Genomic DNA, 19,374 nt, shown 5'->3' with positions numbered 1-19,374 from the left:
AGTTTACTTGTTCAAGACGATAAAGAGTTAAGATCCGAAGTTCAGACATGAACTTATCCCACAACACTCCCTCCCCCTTGCACTTGATGAAAACATGCTCATGTGAAGTGAATTTGGAAACCGAATCTGCTGAACACACTCAGAATTTGGTGCCAGATTTGTACTGTGACATTCAAACTCCTGCCATGGCTGTTGCAATGTAAATAGGAAATTCTAAATGTGATTTGAATTGCCCTTTGGGGAGTTTTACACTGAGAGACGGTACATTTCCAAGGTAGCCGATCCTTAATGTGGAGCAAGCCCAGTGGTCGGGTTGGAGACTGTTCTGCTTCAGAGCGCAGGTTGACAGGAAACTCTGCACGCCTTCAACTGGACCGAGGGGATTGGGCGGTTGACACAGCCATATATACTTTTGAAATAGTTTCTCTTGTTAGAAATGTTTGAGATTAGCCCATGAAAGTAAGTGCCTTTATTATTCACATCCAGTGATTCAGTTTTGAGGTGACAGTCGCCAACTTGGATCCTAGCATAGAGATTGGCATGAGCAAGGATTGGTTTTTAATCAGCAACAAGCTTCTGCAACTATCAGAAGTCAGCCCTTCCTATGACTGAAGTGTGCAGGTTAGCAAATGTACTTTCTCAGCAAACAGACACACTCAGACTGGGCCCCTGAAATGCAACTGAGTACTGTGCTGTGCTGCACACAGAAAATGCATCATAGATTAAAATTTTATCAGAGGATGTTTCCAGAATTTTTAATGTAGGACTTAAATTCAAGGGCATTGAACTGTGTATGTTTTGTGATATTTCCTGATATAAAATTGTAGTTGGTTCTACCCATAAATGAATTTAGATGTTGAGATTTCCTTAAAATGCGGGATGGAGTAGGGTTAAGAGAACTGCATTGTTGCAATTCTCCACTAGAGGGCCGTAGCTCCTTCTTTCCAGGAGTGGGTTTGGGCCAGGCCTCAAAAAAAAAAAAAAAAAAGAAAGAAAGAAAAGAAAAGAAAAAAAAAGTAAATGCTACATCGTTATTATTTTACTCTCAAATCTGTTGTTTTATACATCTTAGATATATAATAAATATATGAAAAATAGAAATATATATTTTTTAAAATAATGGTACAGAGGTGTGTAGAGTGAAAAAAGCTTCATTGCCGGTTTTCCCCTTCCAACAATCCTCTTCAGGGTTTTGTTTTGTTTTGTTTTTACAGAAATATGTTTGCGCCAAATCTTATTTTTGTGTCTTGCTTACTTGTTTATTTACTAAACTATGGACTGTAGTCATCCTTCCCTATCAGTTCATACATATCTGACTTTTCCGTACAGCTTTAGAATACTCTTTTGTAAACCGCTAGAATGATTTGGTTACTAAATCCCCTAAAATGGACTTTTAGGTTGTTTTTATTATTTTTCTATTTTAAAAAGACTGTGGTGAACCTTCTTGCATTTTTTTTTTCTTTGCACAGATGTGAGAGTTTCTCTGTAAGTTAAATCCCCCAGCAATATCATTGCAGGGCTTGTTTATTTAAAACCTAGATGTTGCAAGTGATGTCTGTCTCCAAAAACCACCACTACTACCACAACCACAACAGAACCGGCACTGATTTAGAATTACACTATGTGTGAGGGAGCCTTTTAGCCCTGACGCTGGCAAACACTGGGTATGTAAGACCTTACAGTCTTGTCAATCTGTCAAAGGAAAAATAATACCTCAGCAGTAGTTTTAAAAATGTTTTAGGTCTATGATAACCTCAACCAGTGAACGAAATTGAAAATTGAAAAACATAAACTCTTGAAAATTGCTAATACAGATTTTTATCAGAAGATGGAAGCAGGAGAACCAGTTGTTAATAGTTAAAAAAAAAAAATCATTGGTTTCCATAAACCGTAAGCTAGTGATCTAAATAAATATTTCAAATTTTCCCCTATTACTTTTATATCATTTGAAAAAATTTTGTTACAGAATTCTATAAGATGAAGTGAGCAGACATGATAGATGAGAATGAAGAGATGGGAATGAGTCTTTGAACAGTATTCTTGCTGCTTCATCACTGTCACGGTCTTCAGGTTAAAGAGCTTCAGTGAGGAATGTTGAAGTTTCTTATCTGAATTTTACTTCACCTCCTCAGCCTGCTTCTCTCCCTTTTCCTTAGAGACTATCTATCACAATTTGCCCATTCTTTTCTCTCATTCTCAACTACAACACCCTCCCTTTCCTCTCAATTTTTAGCAAAGAACAAAATGCCCAGAATTGAAATGTCAAGTATTTTTTTCCCTAACAAAATATTTTTATTACTGGGTTAAATATACACCCAAGTATCAGATTGAAAATAATTGTAACAAAAGTTGGCTAGTTTGTTGTACCAGTTTTGTTCATTTTCCGCCAACAGAAAACTGGTTCTTTTGGTGATAGCCACATATATCCTCCAGGACCCAAAAATATCCCATCAAAGGACAAGCCCACCTTGGAAAATTGCGAAGCAGGCAAGGCTTGTCTACTTCCCTTCCCCTCCCCCTGCCATATTTTCCCCATCTGAATGCTTCTTTCCTCCTTCTACCCTCCACCTAGCTGTGTTTAGCTTTGTCCCAGTAATCTACACAGGAAGGGAGATAGTCTGCGCGCTTCAATGTTGGTTGAATATGTCTTCCAGGGTGTGGAGAGTGCATATAAATAGAGAACATTCAGAGACTCAAAGGAGAATTTCTCTCAAGGGGATAATTTAGGGAATAGTGGGCGGGAGATATATTTTCAAGCATACGCTATTTTATAGGTGGTTTCTCTGCCTACTTATATGGAGCATCTCTGGCTCTGTAAATGTGAAATTTCAGATGTAGAAAAATAAAATGGCAAGGAACCATTAGATGTACTAGGAGGATCACTATTTCTTTCAATTTAGTGGTTTGCTCTATTTTTCTCTCTGTGTGTGTGTGTGTGTGTGTGTGGTTTGGTTTTGGTTAGCCATACTTCAAGCTTTAGAATAGAATGTTTTTAAATCCACATTTCAGCTTTCCTGGGGATGGGATTGTGTTGGACTCTAGCCGATACTGATTGAGGAAACAGCTCCCTCCTTCTGTTCCCTACTCCAACTGGAGAATAATCAGGTGACTTCTGTATCTCTATAATTTCTTATTTTGAAGTCTCTAAATTTTTAGGTTGTCTTATGTATTCTACTTTTAGTTATTAACTAATATATTTGAAATAAAGTTGGTGAAGTGAGTCAGAATTGTTATTATTAGCTGCCAACTTATAAACGTGAAAAATGTGACATTGCTAGTAAAGAAAAATACATATGAATCAGGAAAAATGAGTTAGCTATATACATGGATATGGTTTTTTGTGTGTGTGAAAAATGAGTTAAGTATATGTGATGAATTCCTGAGTGAGAATGTTATTTTAAGAAATAATAATTTAATAAAAATGCATTTATACAAACCAGAAAGGAAAGAGATTTGTGTAGATAAACTTGAATTTATTTCTGCCTTGTGCTGTAACTTTCTGTGTTGAACATGTGATTTTGGATTATACAATTCCAGGTGTGTAGCAATTTCTTATCAGTTGTGCATAATAACCTTTGGCCTGAATATTTTGAAATTGTTGTATATTTTCCATAACAGACATTGTGCATAAAATTTTCCATGCTCTGTATTAGAAAGGTAAGGCATACTTTGACAGAGGGTCAAACCCTTTTGAATATAATTGGGGGAAATTTTTTTTAAATATTAAAAAGTTTTCCAGTGGAGAAAAGTTTATGTCCAGATGCCTAGAAACAGAGTTGGTTCATTTACCAGGCACTGGAGCAGTACAGAGAAACAGGAGCTATGTGGGAAAGAGAGAAAGAAAGAAAAAAAAAGGGAGAGAGGGAGGGAGGGATGTCGATTTGTTATTTGTCATTTTCTGCTTGTCCACATGGACTTTCTGGGGTCGAATTGCCACTAGATGTGTTACACTGTCAGTCCATCTCACGGACATCCTGATGCCTCTCTGACTGGGTTGGAGCCAAAGGCAACTATTGAGGTAAACAGAGCAATTCTATTCCATACCCCAATTCCACCCTATATACCCCATCCCCACTGGGGCATTGCACTTGGACCTTTTGATCTTTAACCTTTGTGTTTCTTCTTTCTTTCTTTCTTTCTTTTTTTAAATAGATTCCTACAGTTTAAAATGAATAAAATTCCAGCCAATGAACATATACCCAAATGTGAGTGTTTCTTCCACTTAGTGTTGAATTGTGACAGTGTCTATTTTCCAAATGTTATCTTTAAATTGTTATGGTGGGAAAGAAGCTACACATTTCTAATCCTTGAAGATGATATCAACCCAATTCCAAAACACAAACACAGCTGATCAGCTCAATTAATTCAAAAGGAAAAAAAAATCAGACCAGTTAGCGTAGGCAAAATAACCAGGTGAGTTATTGAATTTTCATGTTTCAACCAGCACTTTTGACAGCAGGTTGATGAGGTCACGGCAAGAGGTGCATGAATGCATTTGTATCCTTCGGCGAGTATGTGTCCTGCCAGTACTCTTGGGTGCATACACATGCTGTTAGCGTCCACAGGGGCACATGTATGCCACTTTCTATTAAGTTGCATTCTCCAGAGACCCAAACAAATGCTTATATGTTTCTAAATAACTAGCTCGTGCCAATGTTGAAAACCGTCAGATTTCACAAGAGCTTACGCTTTGGCAAACTATTAAAAGAAGAAATGTCTCTAGCGTTTCTGGGATGTATCATCTTTTCTTGGAAACACTGAATTCCAGAGCATTCTGGGTAGAATCCTCAAAGAACTTATTTGCTGTTTGTGTAGAAAAGTGCTTTTTGGTCTAGAACGATTCCCAGAGAGATTTTGTTTTGCAAAATCAGCATTTTTAGGGAAATATCGAGAGCAAAAATATTGATTGTCACACATTTCTGGACTGTTAGAGAAGCTTCTCCCCTCCCAGATCCGAAGCGGAAAGTAAATAATAAATTTAACCTTCTAAAATATAAGGATCAGTGTTAACTCATTAATACTAGACCTTTCAACGTTTAATTTTAACACAGTCTGTTTTTCAAAACTGGATCTTATAAGCCTTTTTAAAAATTAGATATGCACGTTAGTTGTTACCTCTAGTTTCTAGCTAGAACTCACTGGAAAAAATTGAGCTGGTGTCATATACCAAAAACAATAATGATCTGTTATGATTTGAACTTCCAAGTCTTCCTTTTCCTCGGTTGTGGACACACACTGCCTCAACTCAGTTCAGCCGACATTTAATAAAATTGCAGTCTAACTTGTGACATGATGAGATTTAACATGCTCATAAAATTCTTACTTGATGATCCGTTTGGCCTGGCCTTAGCTCTTGCCTAACCTCACTACACCTCCTTCACTTACCAAAATTGTTTGTCTTGTCGGGAACAAATTCTTTCCCCTTGTCTCCCTGTAGCAGCCTTTTTACTCCCTCTCTCTACTTTTGCTTCGCCCTAAAGCTTGCAAGTAAACCCATTAAAACAATATAATCTACTCATTGGATTCTGTGGCGGCAAGGAAATTAAGACAGCATTATCCATGTTACTACTGGCTAGTGCCCTTTTGTTGTCTTGCTCATAATCTCAGAAAAACTTCACTCCCAGGAACTGTGCAGTTAGCAAGCTCTTGGAATTATTCTATTTATTCATCAGACTATTTGAAACCATGGCAAAGTTTGTTCCTCCATATTTTATTAGACTCAATTAAGTAATGGGATCCTTTGTCATCCGTCTCGACTTCATCTTCCAAGGAAAACTCACTGCACTTTACAGTTCCTAAGATGCCAACCATTCATTTCTTTGTGGTGTTGAAGGTAATTTGATTTATGTCTTGCTCTAGTTAAGATGCCCATGTTTTCAAGCATTTTTGACTCGGAGTTAGAGGCTACGGTCAAGTTAACAATGGTAATCTGTCTCTCTGTTTGCAAACAATGAATCACCAGTTGGGATTTTAAGACCATGGTAAGCTTTCACTTGGCAGCTTGGTTCAAAGGTTGTCAGCAAAATGTATGAAAGTGGCCTGTGCCTGGAACCTCTGATCATAGATGTCAAGGATTTTCTAACAAGGCCACCAATATAGTTGTGAGTAATTGGTCAGAAGGAGGGGTGGTTAAAGAAGCATTAGTCCCCTGCCCTATTTAGACTGGATTGATTTGATCTAGACTTAATAATATTAAAAGCTCTTCTAGTCATTCCCAGGGCACAAATGAAAATGCTTTCAGATTATTAAGAAGGAATGTGACTTATTCAGGACAATATGTAAGGAGAGAGTGCTACAATGAAGTAGTTCATTTCGGTCCTTTACTTTGGACCAAGCAAACTGCCATTAGGAAGAGAAAGAGCTTCATGGAGAGTTGCAATATTTTATTACTAATTGAATTGGAGTTTGTTTTGGAGAGTTGGCAGTTAACATAGTTGAAGTTGAGATGAACAATTCATAAAAGTTAGGGGCCAATTTTCTTCAAACATCTTTTTGTTCTTATTCTTGAGGAATTCAGACAGAGTGATGACTTTGAAATAGAGAAAATGCTGAGATCTGATCAACTTTGAGTTTTTTCTAAGTAAACTCAGTGGCTGCCACATTGTAAGCATTGAATTAAGACTGCAAATTGAGTGGATGAAGATGTTGGGAGATGTTTATGAGTGAATATTTGTATCTGTCTTTGAAATATTGGTCTTAAGAAAAGGAATTTGTTTTCACAAGCCATGACCTAAAAGCAACGGTTTTATGATTTGAACTGACAAGAATCTAGTTACTCTACTACAGTTATTTCATTTTATTGTATCGTCCAAAATAATATTAACTGCTTCCCTCGTGTTTCTATTTTGATGCTTCATATTTTTCTATAGTGATAAAAGGGGACTAATATTCAGGATGCCAAATAGACATCTGTTTGTCAGGCCAGGGTTTGAGCTGATCACTGATGCAGAAGTTTCATTACTATATTTGAATATCATTTGTTGTTGTTCATTGACCTTAATGTTGATATGAAGAAAAATTTCATTACGGATTCATTTTACGTCGGTGCCCAAAATTAACACTCTAAGATAATCATCAGAAAGCATTGCCTCTCTTCTGGTAGCAAATCTGAAAAAAAAAAAAAAAAAGAAATAATTATGATTAATTATGCTGCCCCTGGATTCTTTAAACCTTATCTTGTATATGCATTTAAGAGAGTATCAACACACTTGAGCAGAAGCATGAACAGTCAAGAATTTTGTCTTTCTGGGTTTCTAGCTTACTATGTAAGTGCCCCCTCTTTGTCTAATCACCATATTGCTCATCATCCAATCTGTGAGTCCTAAGTGGATAATACTGATACCTCTCTTTACCGTTACAAAGGAGAATTCTTACATTATGTATGATTTATGCAATCCACTAACTCAGTAGTTTGAACATGGGTGTTCCTCTTTCTGTGTACCACTCTTCTCCTTTAAATTCTATGGATCTTGAGAAAAGTGGAAATTGGTGACATAGCATCTCAGACTTAGTATCTAATCACTTCATACAGGCACAGAAAATTATACAGTCTAATCTTACTTATAATTTACTGTGGTTTTAAATACAGCATAACCAACATATTATACATGATGCTAATGTAGAGTGTACAGATTTCCATCATTCGAGATGTTTTACTGATCACTTTCATAATAAAAAGTATTTGAAATTTAAAACTTAGTAGAGTTATGGAAATGACAAAATTCAATATGGCCCTCAGAGAGGAGGTGACTTTCCCAGAGTAATATGGGTAGGAATTGATAACTGCTTAGTCCAGATTTTTTCTCACTGTATTGTCCTGATTTTGTGAAATGAGGTGAGAAAATAGGTCAAAGGTCCTTCTGTAAGGATCCATAAACCAGTACTATATGCTCATATTCCTCTGTTAATGTAGTAACTCCTGGGAAGAAGAATAATGTCATGTTTAAGAAAATTGAGTTATCAGTACTGACTCTGGCTATGAGAGCTTTAGGTGAATGACATCGCATTAACTTTCTTAGTTTCTTCTATAAAATGAAAATAATAATAGTTGTTCCCTCACAGGGTTGTTAAAGCTATCAAGGCAATGATACAGTAGAGAGGGCTTAGAAGAGGTCTGACACATTTCAGGAACTTAGAAAATGTCAGCTCCTTCACCATGACTCATTCCTCAGGCTTCCAAGACACTCATTTTTTGTATTTGCTATCTGGTCATTCTTATCCTCTCCTATGTCTACAAACTTCTTTCTCTCCCTCAACTTGAGTTCCTGCATTCGGAACATCTACTAGCATTTAGAGCCTCCTCACAACAATCCATAATATTACTGTGCTATTTATTATCACCTTTTAGCAGCTGAACAGAACACATGAGAGAATTGAAAAGCAGATATGAATAAACTAACTCTTGGTTTTCAGAATAGATTTAATTCTTCAATAATCAGCATTGAATTGAAATGTTCAAGTTCTAGAATTATGATTTATTGTTTGGCTTTTATCTGGAGCACTGATGAAGAGGAAATGTTGTTGCTAACTATTTATGAATACTATCCACACATCCAGTAGATGGCAACTACCAAGTTCCACAAAAGGGCAGTAGTCATCGTTAATGTCCTAGCGCGATACCAGACTGCTAATGGTATATAAGGTGTCCATTCTGACAAGAAACATCGTCACTTTGACTTCAGCACTGAAACACTGAATATTTCCTTACGGAGTGTGCTCCATATGAGCATATACTCAGAAAGCAAGCCTGAAAGAAATGAATCATGTGGAACTCACTTCCAGAACCTATCTCAGCCCCAGTGTCTTGGGAGCATCTCTCTTTTCTGACCCACAGGGTCATGCTGCTTTCCAATCTGGAGCCCCCAGAGTATCCACATTCTATAGTTCTTGTGATGCCACTGTCCTGGCAGCCTGCCCTTTCCAGCCAGTGCTGTTATTGCCAAGATAAGCTGAAAAGGCCTGGTTTCAAAACTCTAAGAATGGCTGCATGCTGATTCAGATTTGCTTATTTGCTATGGCCTTCTAAAGTCTGTGTCATATTTTTAACCCCTTCTGTAATTGAAATGTGAGAATACTAGACCATTCTGGAAAAGAGACACTAAATGGTAAAAACAAACAACAAACAATGAAAGAAATGTCTAGGAACCGAAAGAGCCTTACCTCTGGTCTCTTAAACAATCTGTCAGCCAGTACTATCTAATCTACCTAAAAAAAAAAAAAATATATATATATATATATATATATATATATATATATATATATATACAAATATATATATCATGCTATATTTCCTTATCTCCATCCCTTTTCAGATCTCAAATTCAGGCTCTTGTTGTCTCATTAGGATGCCTGTGATAGCCCCCAGTCCGACTCCCATCCTCCAGTCCCACATGCACATTGTCAACAGTCTGATCATGGTGCTTCTGTGGTCATCTAGGAGCACCAGATTAAGCTTTCAATGTAATATAGAAAACACTTCATTTTTAAGGGCCAACAATTCTTTGACATCGTACTTGTTCCTAAACCCTGCCCTCTAGCCATGAAGCAAAGATATCTATCACTTTCAATAAAAGACTTTATTCATTAACTTTCTTCTTTCTGACTAAGCAATTTCTACTCATTCTTTTAAGCCCAGTTCTAATGCCACCTCTCTGAGGAGACACCAGTTCCCTCGTGATAGGGTTAGCTATTTTCTTTAATATTCTTTAACTTTTTTTAAACATGTTTGTAGCATTTGTCAGATTATTGTCTATCAATTTGTCACGTCTTCCTAAATTAGTCTGTGGGTTCTCGCAAACAGATACTAGTCTTGTTCAATTTTATATCACCAGTACCAAGCACAGAACCCTGTAAATAATTATAAATGTTGAATATCTTTTTTAACAAGGAAGAGAACATATAAACATGCCATATAGGGATCCAGTGTTCTCTTTTGTGTAGGATCAGCCTTTCATACAGTTATGTATATTGGGCTAGAGAAGCTTGTCTTTCTTTCTTTCTTTTTTTCTTTCTTCTTTCTTTCTTTCGTTCTTTCCTTCATCGAGCATTTATAATAGACTAGCTTCTGTGTTCTTGGTTTATGTGAGATGTGAGGCACTTGAAAATAATCAAACATTGTCTCTGCCCTATAGGCACTCTCAATGTTAATGTGAAGAAAGAATAGTAAAGTAATAATATAATTTGGGACCCAGTACCCTAATAGGAATCCCCTTCATGCTTATTATTGGGCTGTGGAAATGCCCTGTGCTCTCTAAAGATCAGCATTTCAGTTGAGCCTTTAGTGCCAATGATCACCTCCATATTGTACCCTGACACATTAGCAATTGGCTCTTGGTAGGACTTCCTCAACGTGTGTCTCAAATAGCTCCTGGAAAATGATATGTGATGCAGAAAATGAAAAGGGCATTGATCTGAGGGTGGGGACCTATGGGTTCTAGTTTCAGCCCTGCTACTAAATAGCTGTGACCTTGGGCAAGTGATTCAATCTATCAGATACCTTATCTATAAATTGAGGGCATCGATCTAAATTCTACTTTAATGCTTCTCTGCCAGCATCCTAGGAGTTTAGAAATATATATACTTAGTCCTCACCAGAGTCTCTGAATTAGAATCAAATCTTGTAGAATGAGGCCAGGCCATGTTTATTTAGCAAAAAACTTCCTGGTGATTCTGAGAGCCTCTGACTTGAGCTGTATCTCTTCTTGGCATCTTGATAGCTGAGGTCTGGGGGCCTCTGTCTGGCACCCCCGACTCTGATTGAGACATAGAGACTCTAGACTCACTCCAGTCTTTCTCCTTTAACAGTCTGTGAGAACAAGGAACATTGTTTCAAGAAACAATCAGATCAGTAGCTGACATCATAGGTCTTCCTGAAAGAGAGGAAAGAGATGCAAAACAGAGATAAGACTGAAAAAAAAAAAAAACCCAAATGCTTGTGGGACACTGGTAATCACAGCCATCACCAAGACTATCCTCGGCTTCTTGAACTTTAAGATGGACCCAGTCATTCTGATCCCCTGACTCCCATATATTTATTCTCTGACTAAGGCACAAAGATTCGGGTGAGCTAATGCATCAACCCATGAAAAATGAACAATTAAAACAATGAAGTTGTCAGTTCTTTTACCAGATTGCAAATAAATAACCTGCCTGTCAGGCTGGCTGCTCTGCTGGACCATTAGTTTAATACAAAGACATTCTGAGGAACGGGTGGGTGACAGCTGATCTATCACCAGGCCTTTGATAAAGACCTGAGCAAAATATGCTGTCATAAGCCATGGAAGGTCAATCCCAATTTGTGAGAAGCAAAGTATTAGATGAAATTTGAATACACCTCTCTGCCCATCATGAGAGCCATAGGCTTTTTATTTTTTCTCGACTAGTGGGATGGTGGATGCTCGTTTTGACAGTATAAAACACTTTTCTGCTTATGCTTATTTAGCTTGTCAAGGACACTGTGCTGGTGTAGATGGCCTTGGAGTTTGTAACTGTCACTGTGGAGAGACTATGATCTTGGGACTGCACAATGTATCTATTTGCCAGGCTCCACAGAGTCTTCCTACAAGAAGTTACTCTGCATCATGTCAAATGCTAAGACAGTCACAAATTTCCAAACAAAAAGTCAACTCATTGCATTTTCTTATATGTATGGCTTGAATTCGATATGCCATCTCATAAAATGTTTGCCAGCCAGGTATACTGCTCACAGAAAATGATTATTTACAGAAGGTAGTAGGTAGGACAATTAAATAAAGACAAATTCATTAAATTCTCCGGTTGATATCTCATTTTATCTGTAAATTTAGCAGGGATAGTAAAGATACAAATCACCTTTCAGAAGTCACCTTGAAGAGGTTTTTATTTCTTTGAAGCAAAAAGTACTATTAGAAAGTTTGCCCTGTAGTAAAACTATGCGAGGTGTAGTGTTAATGAGGTCATCAGAGCTAACCATCTTGTCTCTGTAATTGACTTTGTCTCAACCTGAATCTTAGCAAAGCTGACTCCAGAAGTTGTTGTTGTTGTTTTTTTAAGATTTTATTTATTTATTCAGAGAGAGAGAGAGAGAGAGAGAGAGGCAGAGACACAGGCAGAGGGAGAAGCAGGCTCCACGCAGGGAGCCGGACCTGGGACTCGATCCCGGGTCTCCAGGATCACACCCTGGACTGCAATCGGTGCTAAACCGCTAAGCCACCAGGGCTGCCCGACTCCAGAAGTTTTAATAAAAATCAATCAAATGCCTGAGAAACCAAAAAATCAAAAATACAATTTTTCCCCTTTCCAAAATCCTTTGGGTGTTTATCCAAATTCAGTTTATATCTTCGTGATTAAAGTAATATAAATTCTATCTAACCAAAAAATAGTCACTGTTGATCCATTCTCATTCTTTAGTATATTCACTGGTTAATTCAAACAGTAAAGTTTGATATGGAGCTTTAATATGGGGAATCAGCTTAAATTCCTGTAGAAACCACTGTGCAGAAGCTTTGTGGTCATTTGGTCACCCAGAATAATTTCAGCTAGGAAAAAGTAGGGTAAGGGAACTTCCCAACCGGTTTGACCAGTTCTTCCAGTGCTCCAGATGGCTAATTAGTAAACAAGATAAACAAGAAATTTTCAACATAAAATTTTCCAGGCTGATTTTTCTAACTAGTAAGTCAAACCACAACTTGGGTTGTAGAACTGTGTTCTACAGTTAGTCCTTCATTTCTGAGTTTCAGCTCTTAAGAAGTCTCTTCTTCCTGTTTCATGTCTCTGGGTAATCAGACTGCTTCCCAGGTTACTTCTGGGTCCTGATTTTTTCCAAAGAATCTCAAATCAGAAGCTGTCCTTTGGATCTATTAATTATACGTATATTAACATATATATTATATATATATATGTTGATAGTTTCCTCATATAAATTTTACATAGTTTTTAAAATACAATATTTGTATTGATTTCTAGAAAGAACTGTGCATCAGGTTTTGTTGAAAACATGACCCTCTATGACACCATGGTATCTAAGGAATAAATCAGAAGCCACCCAATTCATTTGGGAATTCAGAGATTTTGGTAAATTGAATAATATCCTCTCAAAGATGTCCATGTTCTAAATTTAGAATCTGTGGATGTGTTATCTTACATGGCAAAAGAGACTTTGCAGAAGTGATTAAATTAAAGATTTTGAGATAGAGAGATTTTCCCAGATTAGGTAGGTGGGTTCAATACAATCATAAAGGTTCTTGTAAGAGGGAGATAGCCAATCTGAGAAAAAAAGAAGCAAGGCTGCTGGCTTGGACGATGGAAGAAAGGGCCACAAGCCAAGGAATGTAGGTATCTTCTGAAGCCAGATAAGACAGGGAAATAGATGCCCCCACCCACCAAGTCTCCAAAATAACTCAGCTCTGTCAACACCTTGATTTTAGACTTCTGATCTCCAGAACTGTGAGATAAGTTTCTATTGTTTTGAACCACTAAATCTGTGATTGTTACAGAAGCCATCAGGAACTAATACAGAAATGCTTAAAATAAGACACACCTGACCATTGTCTAACATACCTGCATACTGTTGCCAACATCCCATTCAGGAATAGTGTCAGCATCTCATATGTACCTGGATCTTTCCCTCTGGACATTTTACTGCTCCTTACTCTTTCTTCCCTCCCTTTCCCTCTCCTTCTCCCACTACATATATTCTCTAGTGTTTCAGATCTCAGTTAGTGATCTCTTCAAAGAGAACATCTGGAACTAAACACCCTCCATTCCATGCCTGTCAGTCTAAATTGGAGTCCCTGATGTTATGGTCTCTCACAGCACCCTGCACTCTTATATTTCTAAAGTATATGTTTATTTGATGGTTATTTTATTGTAATTATCTCTCCACTATTGCAAGCTTTATAGGTAGAAGAATGATGTTTAGTTTTGCTCACTGTTGTGAACTGGCACCTAGTAGGTATCCAGAAAATATTTCTTGTTGAATGAAAATATTCCAGAATTCAAAAAAAAAAAAAAAAAAAAAAAAAAAAAGAAAATATTCCAGAATTCTGCTCATCTTGTAAGATGGGTTGAAAGTATGCTCCATAATGTAGTCCATCTGGGAACATGAGGCAATAAACTAGCACCCCACATTCTGTTTCAGAGGATACGAGGCAGGCTTTATGAATTTCGATTTTCTCTGAAGTCTTAGTCAAAAATCATATTTTTTTCACAGGTGACAATTGATAGATGTTTTTCACAATGAGTATGTAATCTAAGAAATACAACAATATGTCTCAGAAATTCTTTTAAGTAACATTTAGAATACTTTTTCTTGCTTTTATTTCCATCTTCATTTTATTACTTTGCAATAGAAATATTAAATTCTTTCAATGACATTTAAACATCCATTTGAGAACTGACTTTAAAAACTTTAAGGGGTCAGTTTTGCACAGGAAGATAATTTATATATTCTGTGATTTTGACTCCTCTGAAGTTCAAGAATCAAAGGTAAGGATGTGCCTGAACTCTTGGGATGGAGAAGTGATTAGCATTTGTGAATGGTTTATGAAGCCTCAAAACATTGAACAATTAGTGAGAATCTGGATAAATTTTAGCTATATGTGTTTCAGAAACTTCATGGCATGTGATTTTCATGGTTTTAAATTATTTTCTTTAAAAAATAATTTTTCCTCATAGCAGACACATGTGAAGATGATCTCTAAATATTAGATATCCTTTTCATAAGTTTATAAGTTTCATACATTCATTATTCTGAATGTAACTATCCATAGCGTTTGCCCAAATATACCACTTCCATTGAATAATTGATTCTGATTTTATATATAAAAGTTTCAATGGAAATGAAACAAATTTTATGGAGGCACTATGAAATTCTCGTATGTTACTATGTCCACTAAACTACTCCTTACAACAATCTGTGAGATAGGATTTATTAATTCCATTGTACAGAAGAAGAAACTGAGGTTCTTAGAGCTTTTATAATTTGTTAAAGCCAGAGATCAGGTCACTGACATTTCTGGGCCAACCTGACTCAAAGCTCACACCATTTCCTCTAGACCACACCCCCTTCAATGGATGCTTGCAGATCGTCACATAGTCATGATGGTAAAAACAGGTCTTCTTGGGGATGGGAAGAGTTTGTAATAACTGCAGCTCTTGGTTCTAAAGTTATTGGAAGCCTCTGGTGAAACATATTTTGATTTTTCTGATTATTTGTCAGCCTTCCATGTGAAAAAACTTCCATTAGGGAGCCCCCTTCCATCACGTCACCGTGGAATGTGAGTGATGCCCTCATGTGTGTACTGACGAACACGGTGAAGGAAGGAAGAGTACACAAACATGCATGCTCAGTCATGTCTGAAATGCCATGATCAGTTCTTCTCGCTTAGCCACTTATTAACAAACAAAGTTAATAAACTTTTCAGGTAGTAAAGCCAGATGTGCTTTCTGGCATACCAGATAAATGCTTTATTGATATATATTTGAACAATCGGTGAATCTTAGGTAAAAGAATGTCTAGCCCAACAACAGACTATTTAAATAGTTGTTCAGAGGCTGAGTCAGAGTCCACCTACCGCTCTCTGATTTGTACATATCCCAGTCAAAAAGGAAGAAACGAAGAAAAAAACACCCTCTTTTTGATTAATTCATTAGTCTCTGTCCTTAATTCTAAGCAAGCCACTAATAGCCCTTAAAGTTAGAATTATTACCATTCCTGTTATTTTTACTTACAGAAAACTGGAAGATGAACTTAAAGACAATGGAAGCTAAGCAAACAAGTGACACCACAGGCACACAGGACAGCCAAAAAAACAGGGGCACAGAGAACAAAACAGTCAATAATTTCTCCAGTGGGAGAAGAACCTTCTCAAACAGGTTCGTTCTTCCGTGATGCCAAACCCTTCGGGTGATAAATAAAAAGGTTGATCCAGAAATTATTATTCAATTTTAGGTCGACAGGACATATAATAACTGAATTGTTGGACTTCGCTTTTTACTGAATTTGTTTGAATTATTGTCAGACACAACCATGAAACTTAACATGTCTATTTGACTCCGTTTTGTAAGCTGAAAAATACCCAGAAACCTTTTTATTTTCTTAACAAAATGGAATGATATTATTTAGAAGTTGGAGGGAAAGCTTTTACTGCTCGGCCTTAAAAAGAAAACAGCACAACCTAGCAGAGTAGCTGACAAGTGACACAAATACAGTACATGCTAATGTGCAGAGAGAAACAACCTTGAGAATTTAAACCGGCTGCACCAGAAAAAAATATCTTTATCCAGATATGTGGTCCCTCATGAATTATACTATTATTTTAGTTGATTTTACCTGACATCACCCTATGATTTTCTTCAGTGACAAGAAAATTGCAGCCGGCCCTTGACAGTCGGTCACAAATTGACTGAACAAAACAAAATCAAACAGTGAAGTAATCCCCAAGTAAATTTAATGAAACCTAAATCCCAAAGGGCAGCGCACTTCTGTAGGCAATGGTCTTATTTAATAAATTTTTCCCTGCTTTCACTTTTAGAGCTATATTTACACAGACAAATTTAATTCATTGGGTTTACATTTCCTCTTTCCCTTAGTTTGTCCACCAGGCACATATGGGAAGGACTGTAAACAGGTATGTCAGTGTTCAGCTGAGAATGAAGAGTGTCACCCAGTCACAGGGAGATGTACCTGTCTGCCCGGCTGCCATGGAAACCGCTGTCATCTCTGGAAGTGTGTTCTGTGCTTTTGTTGTAATTTATCGAAGAGACACCGGTAGGGTGGGTCATCAGTCAGAATGCTAAAGGGCAAATGTTAATTCAAGGTTCTAATTTATAGCAAGTCCTGACTGTGAGAATGTTTATTGGAATGGTTGAAAACCATATGCTTTCTTGTGTAACGCTTTCTCCTGTGTTGCCTTTTCTAGCCCAAATATCCCCAAGAAAAAGACAAGGAATAGAGAAAGAGAAAGAAAGAAGGAAGGAAGATAATATGAACTGATTGTTATCAATCAATATACAACAGATGGGAACGTATTTAAAGTGATTCAGAAAGTAAGTTAGTTCCAGGATCTGCTTAGGAACAATCAAATTAAACAAATTGTTATTCTGGAATGAAAACAGTAACTTGCTTAAAGGACAAAATGCCAGTTGGCTCACTGCTATGTAATAAAAAAGGATAGTCCCTAGACCAAACACCTTATATTGATTTGTTAGGACATTTTTACATTGAAAATGGTTATAGGGGAACACATGATAAAATGTCCCAAGGAGCATGTTAAAATGTTCAGTCAGCTACTTAATTTTTAAGCTTGTAATTATTTATAATGTACTTTTTATAGGTTTCAAAATAAAATGATCTGGCCTCAGTTTCATTTTTTCCCCCAACTTGGCCACTGCTCCTCTTTTCTCCCTAGTTGCTCCTGTAGCAGACTACCTTCTACTTTCCTCTCTTAATGCTGCAAGTATATGGATGATTTTGGGATTTTCCTTCCACCTATAAAACATAGACGTACGGTCAAGCTATGGATTTTCATTTTCTACAAGCCATAGAATATTTATTTTGAATATTGCTTCTCACTTTGCCCTAATTTTAAATATTATCAGCCAAAAACACAATTAAGCAGGTATGAAAGTGGTTTCAATTAGTATTCTGTCTGGAACCCATAACCGCTGTGGGTATACAAGCTTTAAACTGAAGAATTAAAATATAAAATTCATAAAATTTCAATTATATTTTTGGTTATGGTGAATTTCAAACACCCTTGTAATGGAAGAAAGTTATTTCCTCACTTTCAGTTCTGTCACATTTCTCAGGAAGAATTTCCTCTTGCTATCAAGGATATTTTATCTTAATAAAATAAAAGCAAGTTACATAGAGGGCAGCTCAGTCAGTTAAGCATCCACCTCTTGATTTTGGCTCTGGTCATGATCTCAGGGTCATAAGTTCAAGCCCCAAGTGGGGCTCTACCTTCAACGGGTGTCTGCTTGAGATTCTCTCTCTCTCTCTCTCTCTCTCTCTCTCTCTCTCTCTCTCTCCCCCCTCTTATGTGCACATGCCCTCTCTCTCAAATAAATAAATAAATAAATAAATAAATAAATAAGTAAATCTTTAATATGAAACAAGCAAACAAACAAACAAAAAAACAAGTTACGTAGATCTGGTGGTACTTCCACAACCGAAGGCAAGCTACCTTGGTCTAAGGAGGGGAGCTCCACCTTGTAAAATCAAGGCTGAGTCTGAGAACCGCTCCCTGACTAGTCAGATGGGCTTAGCTCCAGGCAACACGTGGTTGGGAGTTGCTGCAAAGTTTCCTTGGCAACATCCACCGTAATTACAGAACTACGAAAAAGGGTTCAAGAAAATATCCATAAAAGGTGTAGCTGGCTCAAAAGCAAAAGTTTCAGCAGCCAAAAACAACTGGGCTTTCATGTTCTCGAGTTTGGAGTGGAGAATCAAGATTTTTCTCTCAGCAGAGGTCAGAGGAAGGAGACAACCTTGTAGGAGGATCTCACCACTTGTCTGTAATTTATAATGGGCAGGTTGGTCTCAGCCTGTGGATGGCATGTGGGGGGAAAAAACTGCTCCGTGGATAGAAACTCATCATGCTATGTATTTTATGACCAATGAGAAATTGCAAAGTAACTCCATACCCTGGAAATATTTTATTTCTCCAAACTGTAATACCCACTATATATAATAACTCTCTTTGAGAGCATTTAAGGCATTGGAGTCCTCTAAAAATCATGGGCCGTTCTTTTGACAGTTTTCATAAGAACACCCTTAATATAGAATGTTTTGAGAAGCATGGGCCGTAGAATAGCACACCTGTGCCAGGAGGAAGACATCAAAACATCAGTAGAAGCTTGCCTGTATTGCTTGTAGCAATAAGAATTCAGACAGACCAAATCTTAGCATCTCTTTTGAAGAATAAAGCAAAACTGTGTGACTGTAGCTAGTATTTGTGAGTAACCTGGTCAAATACTGGGAAAAGACTGTGGAAAACACATTGATGTTTTTTATTTGTTTGTTAGCTAAGCATCTCCATATATAGTCACAACCTTGCTAGTTCTAAGTTTCTAATGAAACTACCAAATGTTTACATCATCACAGTATAGAGTCACCTTTAATATTTAAACCATCAAAACTCTGTATTCATATCCCAGCTTCTTCCAATCAGTCTCTTTCAAGGAGAAGGGATGGTGCACGGATGGGATAAAGTTGGCATCGCTTGATGGGAAATATCTAAATATCCCTTGCCAGAAAAACAAAGTTTCCCAGGAGAAATCAGTGTAAAGGATAGTGCAAAGGCCAAGTAATGATCAAAATGAAACTTTAGGAAATGAGGGAGGGAGACCGAATTTCACTCAAACAAATCAAATGGAATCATTATGTCCCGGGCC

The 19,374-nt window shown here is 37.1% G+C and overlaps 1 protein-coding gene across 20 annotated transcripts in view; it reads left to right on the top strand.

The window, feature by feature from the left end:
- The window catches only part of LOC112926656 (thrombomodulin-like), a 104,870-nt gene that overhangs the window by 70,120 nt on the left and 15,376 nt on the right, over positions 1–19,374 (top strand). For 7 of the 20 annotated variants that reach the window (XM_072752288.1, XM_072752291.1, XM_072752281.1 and 4 more), the window contains 5 exons: positions 1,540–1,664; positions 3,010–3,105; positions 3,941–4,018; positions 4,153–4,205; positions 16,899–17,025. The exons of 5 other annotated variants lie outside the window; for them this stretch is intronic. The gene's annotated coding sequence lies outside the window, so the exon portion shown is untranslated. Of the gene's footprint in view, positions 1–1,539; positions 1,665–3,009; positions 3,106–3,940; positions 4,019–4,152; positions 4,206–16,569; positions 16,840–16,898; positions 17,026–19,374 lie in introns of those variants that run through there. 8 more of the 20 variants (XM_072752289.1, XM_072752274.1, XM_072752272.1 and 5 more) reach the window with 7 other exon arrangements.

Source organism: Vulpes vulpes, chromosome 3 (assembly GCF_048418805.1).
Source record: "Vulpes vulpes isolate BD-2025 chromosome 3, VulVul3, whole genome shotgun sequence".
Taxonomy (NCBI): Eukaryota; Metazoa; Chordata; class Mammalia; order Carnivora; family Canidae; genus Vulpes; species Vulpes vulpes.
Note: the sequence above shows the minus strand (reverse complement) of the source record. Positions and strands in the feature narration are given on the sequence as shown.